The sequence below is a fragment of the Trachypithecus francoisi genome, unplaced genomic scaffold (genome assembly GCF_009764315.1).
Source record: "Trachypithecus francoisi isolate TF-2019V2 unplaced genomic scaffold, Tfra_2.0 Lachesis_group17, whole genome shotgun sequence".
Lineage (NCBI taxonomy): Eukaryota > Metazoa > Chordata > Mammalia > Primates > Cercopithecidae > Trachypithecus > Trachypithecus francoisi.
Window position 1 is genome coordinate 8,890,442 of NW_022681462.1, and position 15,716 is coordinate 8,906,157.

Genomic DNA, 15,716 nt, shown 5'->3' on the forward strand with positions numbered 1-15,716 from the left:
CTAGCAAGGAGCCCGTTTTGTTTTCCAGTTTGAAAGTCACTTTTTCATTTGTTCTACACACTTCATCACATGTTCACTGCACAGGAGAGGTTGGCTGGCACTCTGCACTGAGCAGAAGCATATGTTACCCTCACCCTGCCATTTCCATCATTCCACTGTGCTCTCCCTGAACCAGGTATTATCATGGCCCACGCTCCTGGATTCCATTTTGCTGGCATTACCTGCCTCCATACTTTCTATTGATTCTTTTAAAGACATGTTACATGCTATCAAATTAAAGCCAAGTTTTGAGTCCTCTAAAGAGGATAATGAAGATATTTTGTTCTCTTAAGAGCTAAATAATTTCAAGTTTTCATTCTTCGAATCTTGCCCAAACATGACTCACAATTTACTACTGTTAAGATAAGGCTCACATGAGCTGAGATTTCATGACATTTTCAGAAACATGTAGTCCAAATTTTAGTGCTAATGAGAAGTCTAGGGAATATTGATTTGTATAAAAGGGAGGGGCTCTGGCTTGAGGCTATTGTTCAGGGAGTGGGGGCTGCCTGAGGTGTGGGAAGCTTTGAATTTGTGGTGCAATCAAGAAGCAATGGACTGAATTGAATATCAGATGACTTGGGTCTAGCCCTGGCTTTGAACTTGGCCAAGGCTTTTTAAAATTCTTGACCTGGATGTCTTCATCTGCAAAATGACCAGATTTGGCAAGAGGCTCTCTCTGGTCTCTCCCAGAAATAACATTCTGTATTTCTAAAACATGTATGAAAGCTTTGACCAGTTCATCTGGTCATATGTACGAATCAGTTGCCGTCTTCAATGTTTGCATGTCACAGCTCTGACCATTGTAACTAATAGCAATGTTGCAGATAGTGGGTGCAGATCTTGGAAACCTAACACCACAAGGAAGAGAGGAGTGTGAGTGTATCTCTTGTTTATAAGATTTCATCTTCTCTCACCCTTGACACATATACCTTGTATAATTAAACACTAAGGAAAGGGAGAAGCCAATGAAAGCACAACTGAACTTATGTTTAAATAATATGTTTCCAAAGTGTCACTGACCAGGGAAGTTTATCTTTGAGCCAATTAAATAATTCTAGCTCCACTTTGGCCTCTTTTGTAATTGTTGTATTTTGTGACACTTACATGTTAATAGGCAATGCATGTTTACAGCTGTGTTGTGGTGCTCCCATGCTTCCAAACGTATTTCCTTGAGCCAGTGAAAGATTTTAATTGACTTCTATTTTCTGAAGCTGAACTCTATGGATATTTTAAGAGAAGGAGATTTAAATTAGAGTTTAGCAGTATAGGATCCTCCCTAATAATTTATTTTTAAAGTTTAGTTCATCTATTATAAATGCCTTGGTCATTTGTGCTGTATGCAGGGATAAAACTTGTCTTCTCCTATAGCACAAAGATAATTTCTAAAGGTCTTGTTGATTGTGCAAACACAGGGACGTTTCCCTTCAATGAGAATTAATACTGTCTGTCTATAGAATGGCAGCAGTATTCAGCGTACCACAAAAGTTCCTGAAAACATCGTATTTATAATGATTGTGATAAGCTATTCCGTCCTCCTGGTATTTAGCCTTCATGGTAACTTCTTTTTGATGAAAAAATATAGAGAATTATGCACAAAGGAGCAGTTTTTATACTTGTAATGGAAATATTAAAAAGAGACCCATTTTTATAAATTGTCTATCTAATAGAGATTTTACAGCATCTGTAAAATATAGACACTGCATCTTGCAGCACTGTTTCTGCTGTTAGGGTGTGTGCTGATTTGTATAAGGTGTATATTTTCATATGTGTGCTCTAGGTACATTATATGTATTACATATAAATATAAATCATGGTACCCAAAGTCTCCAGGGGACCCCCCCACCCCTTAGTCATCCAGTGCAAACCATGAAAGTCCCCTAACAAACAGGATTAAAATTCACTCCTTTCAACCATCCCAGGCATTTATTCCTTCCTTTTCATTGAGCTACATTTGTCTGATTTAACAAGATAAGATTTGAGTGCTGATGCAGCCCGTTGTTAATGTAGCAGCCGCATCCACCATACCATCGACACTCGGCATCAGAGGAATGCATAAATCAGGTATTCAAAAAAAATTAGATATGCAGCACACCAGTTTTATAGTCCCAGCCTCAGAAATTGAAATGGCCCAGATTAATGTATTATATCTTACACACTGTCCGAGTGAATCAACTTTAATATATTGAACAGATTCGCAGAACAAGACTTTGTTATCTAAGGAGCACTCGGAAGAAGGAATTGACCTGAGGATTTGATTTGGTTCAGGTAGTTCATGTTGTACAGCAGCATTTGAATAGTTTCACATAAAAATAAAATTTGTATTAGAAATATTTCACATCATTTCTGGGCTCATCCACAAGGCAGCTTTGCAGAGGGCCAATATTACAGAAACAATGTCCGGCCAAGATATGATTTTAACCTTTGCTTCTGACATGGCAAAACAATATAATTGTAATTTTAATGCAAGCTGCTGTTTCTCAGCAAGGCAGCTGGTACAGGCTGACTTTAACTAGTTTGGATTTTGACTGGAAATGAAATGCCCATTGAATTGCTCATACAATAGAAGCACCACAATTTGTAGCATTCCATTCCCAAAGGCTCAGTCGGGGCTGAAGCTGCTCTGTGAAGAAGCTGCTTTTTATACTGTTGGATGCCTTTCCAGGAAAGGACCGGCCTGGAAGCAATGCAAGGTTGTGAGGACAGTATCTCTTTTCTTTGCCAGCCTGGGATAGCCATGACTAGGAAATTGTTTTGGGATTTGAACTCAGAGATGATGTGATCTTTCCCCTGATCACCTGGAATAGAGGAAGGATGGGAAGAAGAAGAGCAAACAATGAAGTCTAGAGAAATAATCTGCATTTGGGGAATACGTGCCAAAGTGTTTCATTCCTCTACACTTTCTTTTTTCTGTTTTAAAGGCAGCCACGTTCTAGAGGACCCTCTTTGTGTAACTGCAAGACCTGCAGGACTGTGTTCTCTTCCCAGGGTGACAATGATGGAGCCTGAAATCATTTCTTATACTTATTGGCAATGTCAGCTATGTGATCCACGACAGACTATAAACTCCACCCTACCCAGAGGTGGCATTCTATTTAATGCATTTGATAGAACAAATGCTAGCAGTAGTGACGATTTTCTCATTGAACTCAGAAAATCTTTGTTATTTCTAAAGTGTTTGGAATGAGAGAAATAGGCAGAGACAGGCATTAAATGTAAAGACAGTAAATAGACACAAAACTGGTCAAACACTAGTTTCTGTTACATTTACATGTAAGGTAAACAAGAAGTCAAAAAGAAACAAAAAAGCACACTTCATCCTTAGGACAATACTACAGCCCTTGTTGGCAAAGATTCTTTTGCCTATTTATTTACCCAATTAGTCTTGCCTGTTTTTCATACCTTTGATTTATTCTACTTTTTAACTAAAAGGTATACTTTGGTTCATTCAGCCAACTTCATAGGTAGACAGCTAATGCTCCTGGTTTTTCTGTGGTTGGTGGAGCTGTACGTGAACATGTCTGACGTCAGAAATCTGACTATGCTTTTATGACTGTTTCTGCTTCTGTTTTCACCTACCCAATTCTCCTTTTCATATGTCAATACTAATGTTTTTATTGACTGGGAATCCAGACCTCAGCCCTCTTTCCCTTCTCCCCTACCAACCCAGTCCAGGCCGGGACCCAATGATGGAAGAGGGAAGCTTGTCCCCTCAGGGTCTTGGACTTGGAAACCATCTGATGGCCCCTCTGAGGACACAGGTCAAGGCCCAAGATAATCTTTGAGGAGGGCAAGGGTCAGCAGGACAAGGGCCCCACGTGCCACTTGCCATATAATTGCAGACACTGGCATTCATTCCTCTCCTTGCATCCTGCACTACCCTTTGTCCCAGTGTTTGCCTATTAGTTTTTTAGGTACTGATTTAAATCTATTTTTTCCCAAGAGAACTCAAAGCTCTTTAAGACTGTCTTTTTCATATATTCCTCATTCTTAGCACAGTGCCTGGCACATAATAGGGTTTCACTAGAAATCAATGAATTCATGTATTCATTCATTCAGTGAATATTTTTGAATGCTGCCTCTGTGTCAGGCACTGTTCTAAGCTCCAGGGATACAGCAGTAAACATAACAAAGTCCCTACTCTCACAGCACTTACACTTTAGGGTGGGAAATAGATATTGGCATACAAACAGATGTTAAATGAGCCATATGAAATTACCAATATTTGACCAGATGAGATCTAGAAAAATAGCAATTTCATATGGTCTGACCTAATACATAGCATGTCATGTGGAGATAATGAACATATCAGTGCAGTCATGGTGTTTGACAACATTCTCTGAGCCATGTTATGATTTGAAAGGTTCCAGCTCAAGCTTAGTCTACTTTCACATAATAAAATTGTCCAAAAAGCATCAGAAAAAAATAAAGCACCATTAGTCAGATGGAATATAATAGTTGCTCTCGTGGCTATTGAAACAACAATCATCGCATCCTGTTATGTGTGTGTTACTCTACAGAGTTGGCATGGCAGAGCCAGGACTTTTTTCTCTACTCGGGGATCTCAGCATGTCCTCAGAGCCCTAGAGAACCAGCCTGTGCCAAGTATCTGTGTGGCCTAGGCTGGGTCTCTGGTCAACAGGATTCTCACTGAGCCACAGTGACTCTTCTCCCTCATGGATTCAGGCCCTTCACCATGGCTCTGGTAAGTAAAGCTGACATTCTGGGGAGAGTGATTTGGGGACTGGCAAAGCCAAAGGAAATGAGACCACACAACGTGTTTCCCCACCTCCTTGCCCAGGCTGAGGAATGAATGCCAGTGTCTGCAATTATATGGCAAGTGGCACATGAGACCCTTCTCCCTGCTGACCCTTGCCCTGCTCAAAGACCATCTTGGGCCTTGATCTGTGTCCTCAGAGGGGCCATCAGATGATTTCCAAGTCCAGGACCCTGACGGGACAACCTTCCCTCTGCAGGCACATTTGATGCATTATTTCTCACGGCATGTTCTTGTAATACTCGGCTTTGACAGCATAGTCTCTGAGCGTGCAAAGGAAGGTGTCAAAAAAGTGCTAATATTTCTCCTTGTTCAGATCATTAATTTTCTCAAAGAAATACTAAATAAAATGACATGTTTTTGTTTTGTTTTTGTTTTGTTTGTGAGACGGAGACTCACTCTGTCGCCCAGGCTAGAGTGCAGTGGTAAAATCTCGGGTCACTGCAAGCTCTACCTCCTGAGTTCACGCCATTCTCCCGCCTCAGCCTCCTGAGTAGCTGGGACTACAAGTGCCCGCCACCACACCCGGCTAGTTTTTTGTATTTTTAGTAGAGACAGGGTTTCACCATGTTAACCAGGATGGTCTCGATCTTCTGACCTCATGATTCGCCCACCTCAGCCTGCCAAAGTGCTGGGACTACAAGCGTGAGCCACCGCGCCCAGCCTAAAATGTTTTTAAAAAGCCCTCCTACACTGCTATTTCTGAAGTTTTATTTTATATCTTGGGCCTTTAAATGGCTCTTTTTCCCTTCCACTTAGAATTATTTTTCCACTTTAAAGTTCATAGATCTTTTATAAAATATGTATGATAAATATTTTTGCATATTTAAAAAATTATATAGCAAACAGTGATGTTTGGGAGCTTTTGCTAGAATTATAAAGGATTTTTTTTTTTTAAGGAAGTCCAAAGCAAAGTCCAAAGCAGAGGAAAGCTGCTGCAGAAGGGAAAATGATGACTTTCTGCCCCTCTACGATCCTGGGGTTGGTAGATGGCTTTTCATCTCTAGCTGACTGGAACTGACTGAAGGCAGAGGTCGTATGTCTTACTTGGAACGTCTCTATAGTGACTGGTACAGGGCTCTGTGCACAGTGTAGACTAGAATGGCATTTATAGAGAAATCATTTCAGCGGTCTCTTATTAAGCACAACCAATGTGCTACATCTCACCAGACCCTACATTGGGAGAATATTCTTCCCATTTTACAAATAGGCAAACTGAGGCCCAGAGGGTTCACTGGGTGTCTAAGATTACACAGCTAGCAAGTGACAGAGTCAGGATCCAAACCCAGGCCTCCACCTCTAAAGTCCATGCCCTCTCCACTCTACTACTAAGCTTCTGACACGGTCGAGTTCTCAAGAGAGGGTAGGTACATTCAAACTGTTGAGCAAAAGAATGCATTTGTCATTAGGAAGTGGTTGAGTTACTCAACTCAAATTAAAATCAGGGTCCATTGTGTATCTATTCTAGGCTTGTTCAAGTTCATTTTACCCCTTTCCCAAAAAGCCTTCCTGAGGCCTCCATCCTTGACCCCACATACCCTGACATCTGACATCAGGAGACCCTCATAGTAAACTTCACGGAGGATGAGAACTGCTCTCCTGCAACACCACTTCCTACGCTTGTCCAAACAGACAACTCTTAGAGATCCACAAACATCTTTCAGCAGTCATATGACATTCTGTTCATTAAGATAAAAACTAAAGTGGCTCCAACCCCCAATTTATGGATTTCCCCAAGGCTTCCAGAGACTTGGAAACAGGTAATGCTATATTCTCCCATGCACCTCAAGCCCTAAATTCTTGCTTTCTCTGAACTCTCTCCACAATGCTTGGCTATGCTAATGAGTACTGTCATCATTCTCTCAAGTACCACAAAATTGAGTTATTACACATAATATGCATTTATTGATGATGTCCCAGTAGTGGAGAGGGATTATAGCACAGAAGAGAAAACATCTTTAAATTGACCGTGTGACATCACTACTTTTACAGTTCCTTGAACATCCTCATTGCAGGGTGTATCCTCCCTGGGACTCAGTCCCTGACCATTAAACTGGGGTTTGTTCTTCCTGCTGTAATCTTTTTACAAGCATCTGTTCTCCCCTCAAGTCTCCAGCCTTACTCGAGTCCTCCAAGCCTACCAGAGGAAAACTGAAAATTCCTGTAAAGTTATTCTGCAGAGTGACTTAAGACCACTTTTTCTCATTTCCTACTTTGCACAGGCCTCTAATGCTGTCTAACTAAAAAGATTCACTAACTGGTTATCTTCAACCATCAGCCATCTACCACTAAGATGATTTCAGGAGCTTTCCTGGAAAGCACGGGTGCTCCCATCATCTCATTTTGTACGTCACATCTTGCCCCTCATACTGACTCTTTTTTTGTACTACTAGTCTGATTTGAGATGATCACATTCCAGGAGTCAGCTATTAGCTGACTCCTTTCTCTCCTCTACTTTCTCTACTCCTTCCACATACTTGGTTGATGTTTTTCAGACTCCAGAAACCATGTTTGGGGAATCTTGAAGCCATTACTCTTTAGGGGCTGAGGGCTAGTCTGTCAATCAATGTTCTGGGCCTCTGGTTTGTTTTTCTCTGTCCTCAGCTACCCTGTGATACAAATGCCACATGGACATGAGCCTAAGTCACTTCTTTCCATCCAGAATGAGACTTTATTTGGTTGTAATTCACATACAAATATGCCATCCCCAGTACCTTAACTACTCTGTAAGGCAACTATACATTTAACCTTCTAAATAGCGATAATTTAAATGTCTACTACATATTAAACGTTTTGTAAGTGCAAAGTACTATGTCTAACATATATCATCTAAGCTTTATCAAGCAATGTGTCATAGAAATTGTTGCCCATTTTACAGGTGAAGAAACTGAGGCACCAAGAGTTTCATAGATTGTACGAAGTTACAGAGTTAAAAAGAAGGAAAAGAGATTGCAATTTGAGCCTTTTTGTTTCCAGAGTACAAATTCTTAAGCATTCCATTTTTATCACTTGTCCCACAGGTGATATATAGATATCTGCTCCAATTCCCATGTGATAAAAGGCTGTCTTTATACGTAATCTAAGCAAGTGAGCCCCATGGCTATAGGTCAATAATGGACAAATTCACCAGTCCATTAAAGCCAAGTAAAGGGAAATAGAGGTTCCACAGAACAGAGCATTTTTTTTTTTTTACTATAGCTAATTTCATCTTTGATTTAATTATTTACATTCCTGGAACAGCCTCTTATATTCACTTAATAAGCTAGCTTCATCAGAACATCTTTAACAACTTATTGCCTATTTATCCCTCCTTTGTTTCTCACTGAAAATTTCTTACAACATATCCTAGCGTGGAGATCATCAAATGAGTCAATTTTCCTAAAGTCCATCAAGCACTGGGATCATGTCTATGACAACTAGTTGTGGGAGTGGATGGTTGATTTTATGGTGCTTTTAAAGGATGATGTTTGGACTGTGATTCAGAACGCTCTTTGTTGGTTATTTTACATACTTAGAATGTTTTAGGTGTGCTTACTTGGACAGCATGGTTCTTTTATGTGCCTCTTTTAAAAATGGTGCTCTGCTGGTATAAGGCCTGGTGAGTCATCACTGCATGGTGCTGGAGAACCACACTTTAATGAAAGCAAGCTGTTTGTAGGCTCCTGAAGGACCTCTTACACTTAGGCTTGCAGTTACCATGAGACTTCACAGAGGCCACTAAGAGAGCCCTTATTTTCTAAACATCTTTAAGATAGGGGGTACAAGGATCTGAAAGAGACTAAGAAACTCTTGGTAGGGTTCTCAGAGCTGTTCTAAATAACACCAAAACATTAAAAAAGAAGTTAAAGTGGAAAACTCAGTCAATCAGTCATCTAAATGTTTTGATTTTCAACATCTAGATATGTTCAACATTGGTCTCATGGGAACAAAGCCATAGTATTTTCTTGGCCAGTGTTCGAAATGTGGTGGAGGACCTGGATATTCTGGAGATGTTTTTGTCTTTCAGATGGTGAAAAGATTATCTTATGCTGGGAATTAAGTGATGAAAGGGACCTTGGAAATTATCAACTCTAAATGCTTCTTTAGACGTGAGTGCCAGTGAGGATGGGATGTGGCCAGTATTAGTCACATTGCTAATTCCAGAGGCAGGAGTGAAACAAAGTTTTCCTGCTTCCGGTTGCATCTTCATACAGTTGTCATCCTGTATTTTCTTTTGTAAGGGGAAAGAAAAGTGGCAGCTGGAATATTACACCTTTGACATTAGTTAGATTTTTCTGTTTCCAAATATAGACATGATTATGCCTGCATAGGTGAGATTTACAATACACGTTGGGCCATCATCATGATTGTCCAGTATGTAGGATGAATACATTGTATGTGCAAAACTCCAGACAAGACCCAGGAGAATGTGAAGAGCTGAAAGACACCACCCCACACTTTACCTGATGGTTGTACCATTGGAAACAATCATTTGTGCAAACCTAGTACTTCAGAGAAAATAACACAGCCTAGAGAAAATCAGGCCTTGAGTCAAATGGATCTTGACTGTGTTCATCCTTCCCTGAAAACCAACTTTTTCCTGAGAATGTGTATGTAAAGGAATTTTGAGAATATTTGAAGAATGCAAATAATTATATTTTCTTAGTGTAGTTAAGAAAAGGATGTGTGTGTGAGAGGAAGAGTAGACATGCAGTGACTGCACTAACAAGTATGGTCCCCCCAGTGTATATTTAATAGGATAAGGACAGTTTTTTGAAGTTAATGGCATAGAGTTACGATTAAAGTATATGTGATATGAGGGATGTAGGAAAGTCCAGAGTGTGTGCGCAAGCTCATACAAAGAAGACAAGACTAATTTTATTAGTGTGGTCATTTTTGTTTTTAAGAAAGTCCTGAAGGATTCATAGTTTAGAAGATTTGCTTCCAAAGGTGCCATAATCTTCTGAAATAATACTCTAAAAATCAATGTAAATGTAAATGTTCATTTCTAATATGAACAAAATTAATCAAACATTTGTTACTATTTCATAGATCCAGACTTTATTATATGCCCTTCATTTTAGGGAAATTGAAAGCAGTTAAGAACCTGTCCCCTGCTGTGCTGAGTTGGAGTTCTTGGTGCCTGGGTGCATCCCCAAGGCCACTGGTCTTCAGATCTTTCTTACTTGAGAAGAACGCCTCCACCTCCTGGCTCTCCCACCAGTGGTACTGCCACTACCACACACCAGCATAAAGCACAGATTGCTGCCCAGCTCCTTGGAGAGGGGCCAGTGCATTTGTCAGGAATTGAAAAGTTTTGGAGCCAGTTCGAGGACTTTCTGGTACACAAAGTGTTGGCTGGAAGCATGGTGAGTATTAAATGGGATGTTAATTTTCATGAATATTTTCCCCATGGTTGTAACTTGTGGTCATTGAGCAATTTAGCAATCACCATGTGGTCTGTTGGGCACACAGCCTGGGTGAAGTTCAAGAAATTAGAAGCCAGTCAGTGGGGACAAGGCCAGAGCTCAAATTCATGTGTTTTCACTTTCTTTCTTTCTTTTTTTTTCTCCTCCCACCTCAGGGGATGGTTGCTTCTTTATTACAACTTAGGTGCAACCATATGCCTGAGATCCCTTTGTACCACCCATATTGATGTTCCTTCACATTTTCACTCATTTCATTTTAGCTCATGCCTGTCAGACTTGTATTCTGGCTGTAAAATCCATGATTCAATGATTCTTTGCCAGTTCATTCTTTGCCTCATCATGTAGGATAGATTGCATCATTAATTCCAAGGACACTTATGTATGGTACAAGGCATACACGATTTCATACTTATCTTCAAAGTGGCGGGGGTTTGTTAGAATTCTGGAAATTACAAGGCTGTAAGAGAAGAAATTTTGATACAAAGACTATGGAAAGTCAGGGCCCTGTATTTGACATGAATACTATCTTATGTTTTTACAGTACCTTTCCTACATCATGTGATTGCAATTAGCTTTCACAAACTTTGTGAGACGTCTAAGGTAGGAACTCTATCACAGTTCCTTCATTACTGATCCTACAGTCCTTAGAAGTGAAAGTACGTTGCTCAAGCCAACACAGCTAGGAGTGGAAGGCCTCCTGCTCCACCCACATTCTCCTTCCTCCCTATCAGCCCTCCCCCACCTCAATATCTAAGCTGTGTCATTAGAAATTTGTTATTGATAACAAAAATAGCAGAATCCTCCCATGGCTTATTTTTCTAGGTTTTTAATAAATTGTAGCAAGTCAAATTTTTATTCCCATTTATTAATATTCCTACATGCTTTCCTGAAGGGAAAGAGAGTGGATGGAAATATCATACATGCTCTAGGACAGCAGTCCCCAACTGTTTTGGCACCAGGGACCAGTTTCATGGAAGACAATTTCTTCATTGACCAGAAATGGGGGATGGTGGGATAGTTTTGGAATGAAACTGTTCTGCCTCACATCATCAGGCATTAGTTAGATTCTCATAAGGATCACACAACCTAGATTCCTCACATGTGCAGTTCACAATAGGGTTCGTGCTCCTGTGAGAATTTAATGCCACTGCTGATCTGACAGGTGGCAGAGCTCACAGTAACTCTGGCTCGTCTGCCACTCACCTTTGGCTATGCGGCCCAGTTCCTAACAGACAATGGACAGGTACCAGTCTGCAACCTGGGGATTGGAGACCCCTGCTCTAGGAGTTATGTGTGACATACAGATGTCAGCATATCTCATTGGCACCACCTAAGGAATGGGTGTAGCATGCAAATTGATATTTGACATATTATTGATGAGAGTTTGCATACCCTCTACTGTGTTAGACACTTCTGTCTACTGTCTTAGGAGGAGATATTTAATAGGGTCACTTTGATGATCCTCATTATTTAATTGCCACCCATGGTAGAACCGCAGAAATGAAACTTTTTGATGTTCTCTTTTCCAGGATAAAATTCTCTGACATCTGAAATTGCTTTCTGAGAATTAAATAGTAAATGAATCTGAGATGACTCTCTAAAAGTTCACAAATAAATTATGTCGTTTATCTAGCCTATGAATAATTACACATATAATCAATAATATATAGTAAAGCACATTAGATGTATTCCCAAATATATATATGCATATATGAGCAATCCACTTTTATACAATATTGTTGGAAAATCAATTGATCTGCATATGTGAAATTTTGGCTTCCTTACTTAAAAACTTACCTTTCAAGTATTTTAACAATTTTGATGGACTTTCCTTTGAACTGTTTTACTTACTTCTCTTTCAAGAAAGAAAGAGAATATGGAACTCATTTAGTCCCTTTTGGAAGGCTTGTGTTAATACTATAAACAGAATTTATTTGCTCTGTTCTCTGAGCAATGTCACCCCCAGGTATGGTGGCCTTGAAGATTCTTTGAGACATTCTGTCCATTATATTTTTGTGGCTCTTTTCTTACCAGAATAACCAGTCTAGTGTTTAGAGGTTTTAGCCTGATGATCTCTAGCATTCTTGTAACTTGCTTCTTATCTGCATTGAGCTACAGCTCACAACATAAAAGCATTAATATTGTGTGTAAAGTAAGAGTTAACAGGCTCTGAATGATTAGAGTACATATAAATTATGGGGACTTGATGTTGTGGAATAATAACCCTGAATTGCTGATTCTTGGGCCCCTTTTTTCCGCTTTCTCTTTGGTTTCCAGGTGGGATATAAAGAATAGAGTTCGCCTAATAAGTGAAGTGTTACTCTCCATTAAAAAACAATGAGGTGCCGGGCGCGGTGGCTCAAGCCTGTAATCCCAGCACTTTGAGAGGCCGAGACGGGCGGATCACGAGGTCAGGAGATCGAGACCATCCTGGCTAACACGGTGAAACCCCGTCTCTACTAAAAATACAAAAAACTAGCCGGGCGAGGTGGCGGGCGCCTGTAGTCCCAGCTACTCCGGAGGCTGAGGCAGGAGAATGGCGTAAACCCGGGAGGCGGAGCTTGCAGTGAGCTGAGATCCGGCCACTGCACTCCAGCTGGGGCGAAAGAGCAAGACTCCGTCTCAAAAAAAAAAAAAAAAAAAAAAAAAAAAAAAATGAGGTACATATGAATTATTTAAATCTTACTGGGATTAGCAGTGTTTAGTTTGGGATGACCAAGGGATAAGCAGGGAGTGCTTCTGGCTGTGCATAAGAGAGGAGTGTTTTTATTTGTGTTTGTCAAGGATGAACTTATGAGCAAACTACAAAAGGACATTGCCTCTTTAACGGAGGCTCTGGCTTGTGTTCCTGGGAGCTTCGCAGCGTTTGTTCATAAAGCAGCATGAAAGAGTTGATTTTCATTTTATGTTGTGCTTGTGAGGCATTAGCATGATGTTCTAACACTTGTAAATGAATACAGCTCTCGCCTAATCTGTCATTTTAATGCCTTATAGATTTTATTTCACTCGATGTTGTACCAGATTCTCAATAATAATAATCAACTGCTTTGTTGTTCTCTTGCAGAAATTAAATTTCTGCAGTGAGTGTGCAACTAATAAAAGATGTTGCTTGAGGAAACAAAAAATAAATATGATGAATCATAAAAGTTGGGTGGTGGGGGGAGAGGGGAAGTTGCTCCTAGATGAAAGACAATTACTAAACCAGTGGTGAATGTGTCTGATTCTCATATTGTCAACAGCTTAATAACCCTCACAAAGTCTTTAGCCACAGTACTTATGTCTGAGCATTAACCTCATGGACTTGGCATTTCCCACAATTTCATTGAAAAGCATTAAAATAAAAAGGTGAGGTAGTAAAATCACTATTCTCTTTGCTTTGCACCCTAGATAAGTTTGCTCAGGGTTACCATTTTGCCACACATACCTCTTATCTTTTCCTTGTCATGAGCTATCCAGGAAAGCACATTGAGGCAGCTGTGTGGGACTTGGAGTATTGGCAAAGACTGCTAAGTGGAAAATAAACAGTGTGTCTATCACCAAGCTACAAGAACACAGCACTCAGAGCAGTGAAATGACAGTCCATGGCAAGCAACTAATTGGTCACCAGCTTTGGAGGAAATACATTATTCCAGACCTCTCTCATTTACCGTGTTCTTTAAACTAGAGAAAAATCTGCCAGGTTGAAGTGTTGACTGTAACCCCCAAAAGAAAGGAAATAGAGAGTTGAGACTGTGAGGCTGGGCAGGCACTTTGGAGACTGAGTAATTGAAGACATCCATTGCTAGAGAGTCAGTTTCCTGAGACATAATGAATTTACCCCATCGCGCACAGGTATTGTGTGGGTCCAGTACCAGTTGTGTGATGAATGTTGAATTTCACATAGCTTCTGCCTGAGAATACAGGCTCAAGTGAATTCAGTGTGTGACCAAATTTTTAGGAGAGCCGTCCCTTTTTTTTCACAGTTTGTCTCTCTAATTTACCATTTCTCTTGGAAAGGTTGATACATTGATGAGCTATGGAAAGCAAGAGGGAACATGCCCATCTACTAAGAGGAGAAGAGAGCCTAAAACACACATTCACTAAGGAAAAGAAAGCCAAATGTGAGGTAACAGAACTCACAGTGCTAGACTTACAACTGTAGTATAATATTCAATTTAAAAATATTGAAAGTAAGGACCTAATGCATAATCAAATTGACTTAAGCATGTGAACCTCTGTCCCAAACTGGGCATATCGTATGCAGAAGAGAAGGAATAAGAAGAAACTTCTCACACAAATACGCATTTTATTTATGTATTTAAATGTGCAATCACATAGACTCTTCCCAATTCAGTTTAGCTTGGATGAATGAGGCCTTAGTGTGCACTGAGATTGTGAATTTAAAAAGCCAGCGGTCTCAATAGCAATAACTGGTTGTTTATCTTAATCCACAGAAGTATGTAGTCCAAAAATTATAAAATAGTTTAAAATCATGTAGGTTAATAGCTTCATAAATGTAAGCACTGTTTCTTTGATGGGCCTTATAGGGCCCATAAACTCTTTGGAATTGTACCCTTTAATATGTATGGATATATGTACATTTTAGAGACGAAGAAGGTCAGTGGTTTTTCTCGGATTCTCTAACAAGACCGAAAAGAAGTCGAAAACCTTTTAATTGTGTATACTGAAAGAAAAAGAGGAAGAAAAGAAAAATAATACATTTTAAGGAAACCTATGATCAATTGTTCATGAATGTCAGCTCTAAATAGGAAAAGATTTATTAATCTTTTAATTGCTCTTAATCAGAATGAGAATCATCTTAGAATTTTATATGGAATCCTTTTGCATCCATACAACTTCCTTTCCATTTTTAAAACAAATATATAACCTAAAAGATGCCCAGATTATATCTTTGTATTCCTAATCTATGTGTACTATTGTGCTCGTATGCGCACACACTCTCTCTCTCTGCCCTCTTTTGCCTTTTCAGAAACAATAACACGTGGTTTGCCAAAGAATCTGCATTGAATAATATTGGTGGTGACCACAAGAACATGCCTCTCGTACTGCAAGGAACCTGAGTGACCCAAGGTTTCAGTTGCTGCCTTGGAAATTCATCACAGTGCGAGTCTATGCTTCCCACGGGCTGCTCCCAGCCTGTGAATAAGCCTGGCATCTTTGTTGAGGCAGGCCTATTTCTGGAGATGCAGGATCCTCCGATGGGCGAATTTGGCTCTAGGACTGCCTGATGGCCTTGACAGACTTTCCTTAGAAATGCATGGCAATTTAGGATTCCTCCACCCTTCCACCTTTCTCTCCTTCACCTGGGGTCAGACTTGCATCATGGCCTGAAAGTTCCCCCAGCCTCTCCTGCCCTTCTCCTCATTTTCTTTCACAGGCATATCCTCTAATAAATTTCTTGCACATTGAATCTCATCTTGGCATCTACTTATTGGAGGATCCGAAAATTCACATTTTTAACACAATAATAAAATTCACATTTTTTCATCATC

The 15,716-nt window shown here is 40.0% G+C and overlaps 1 long non-coding RNA gene across 1 annotated transcript in view; it reads left to right on the forward strand.

Annotated features, from left to right (window-relative positions):
* The window catches only part of LOC117099675, an 81,060-nt gene extending 65,635 nt beyond the window's left edge, over positions 1 to 15,425 (forward strand). The window contains exons 2-5 of the long non-coding RNA XR_004443944.1: positions 8,823 to 8,904; positions 9,880 to 10,164; positions 14,221 to 14,329; positions 15,194 to 15,425. This is a non-coding gene — a long non-coding RNA (uncharacterized LOC117099675). The remainder of the gene's footprint in view (positions 1 to 8,822; positions 8,905 to 9,879; positions 10,165 to 14,220; positions 14,330 to 15,193) is intronic.
* Positions 15,426 to 15,716: the final 291 nt, after the last annotated feature.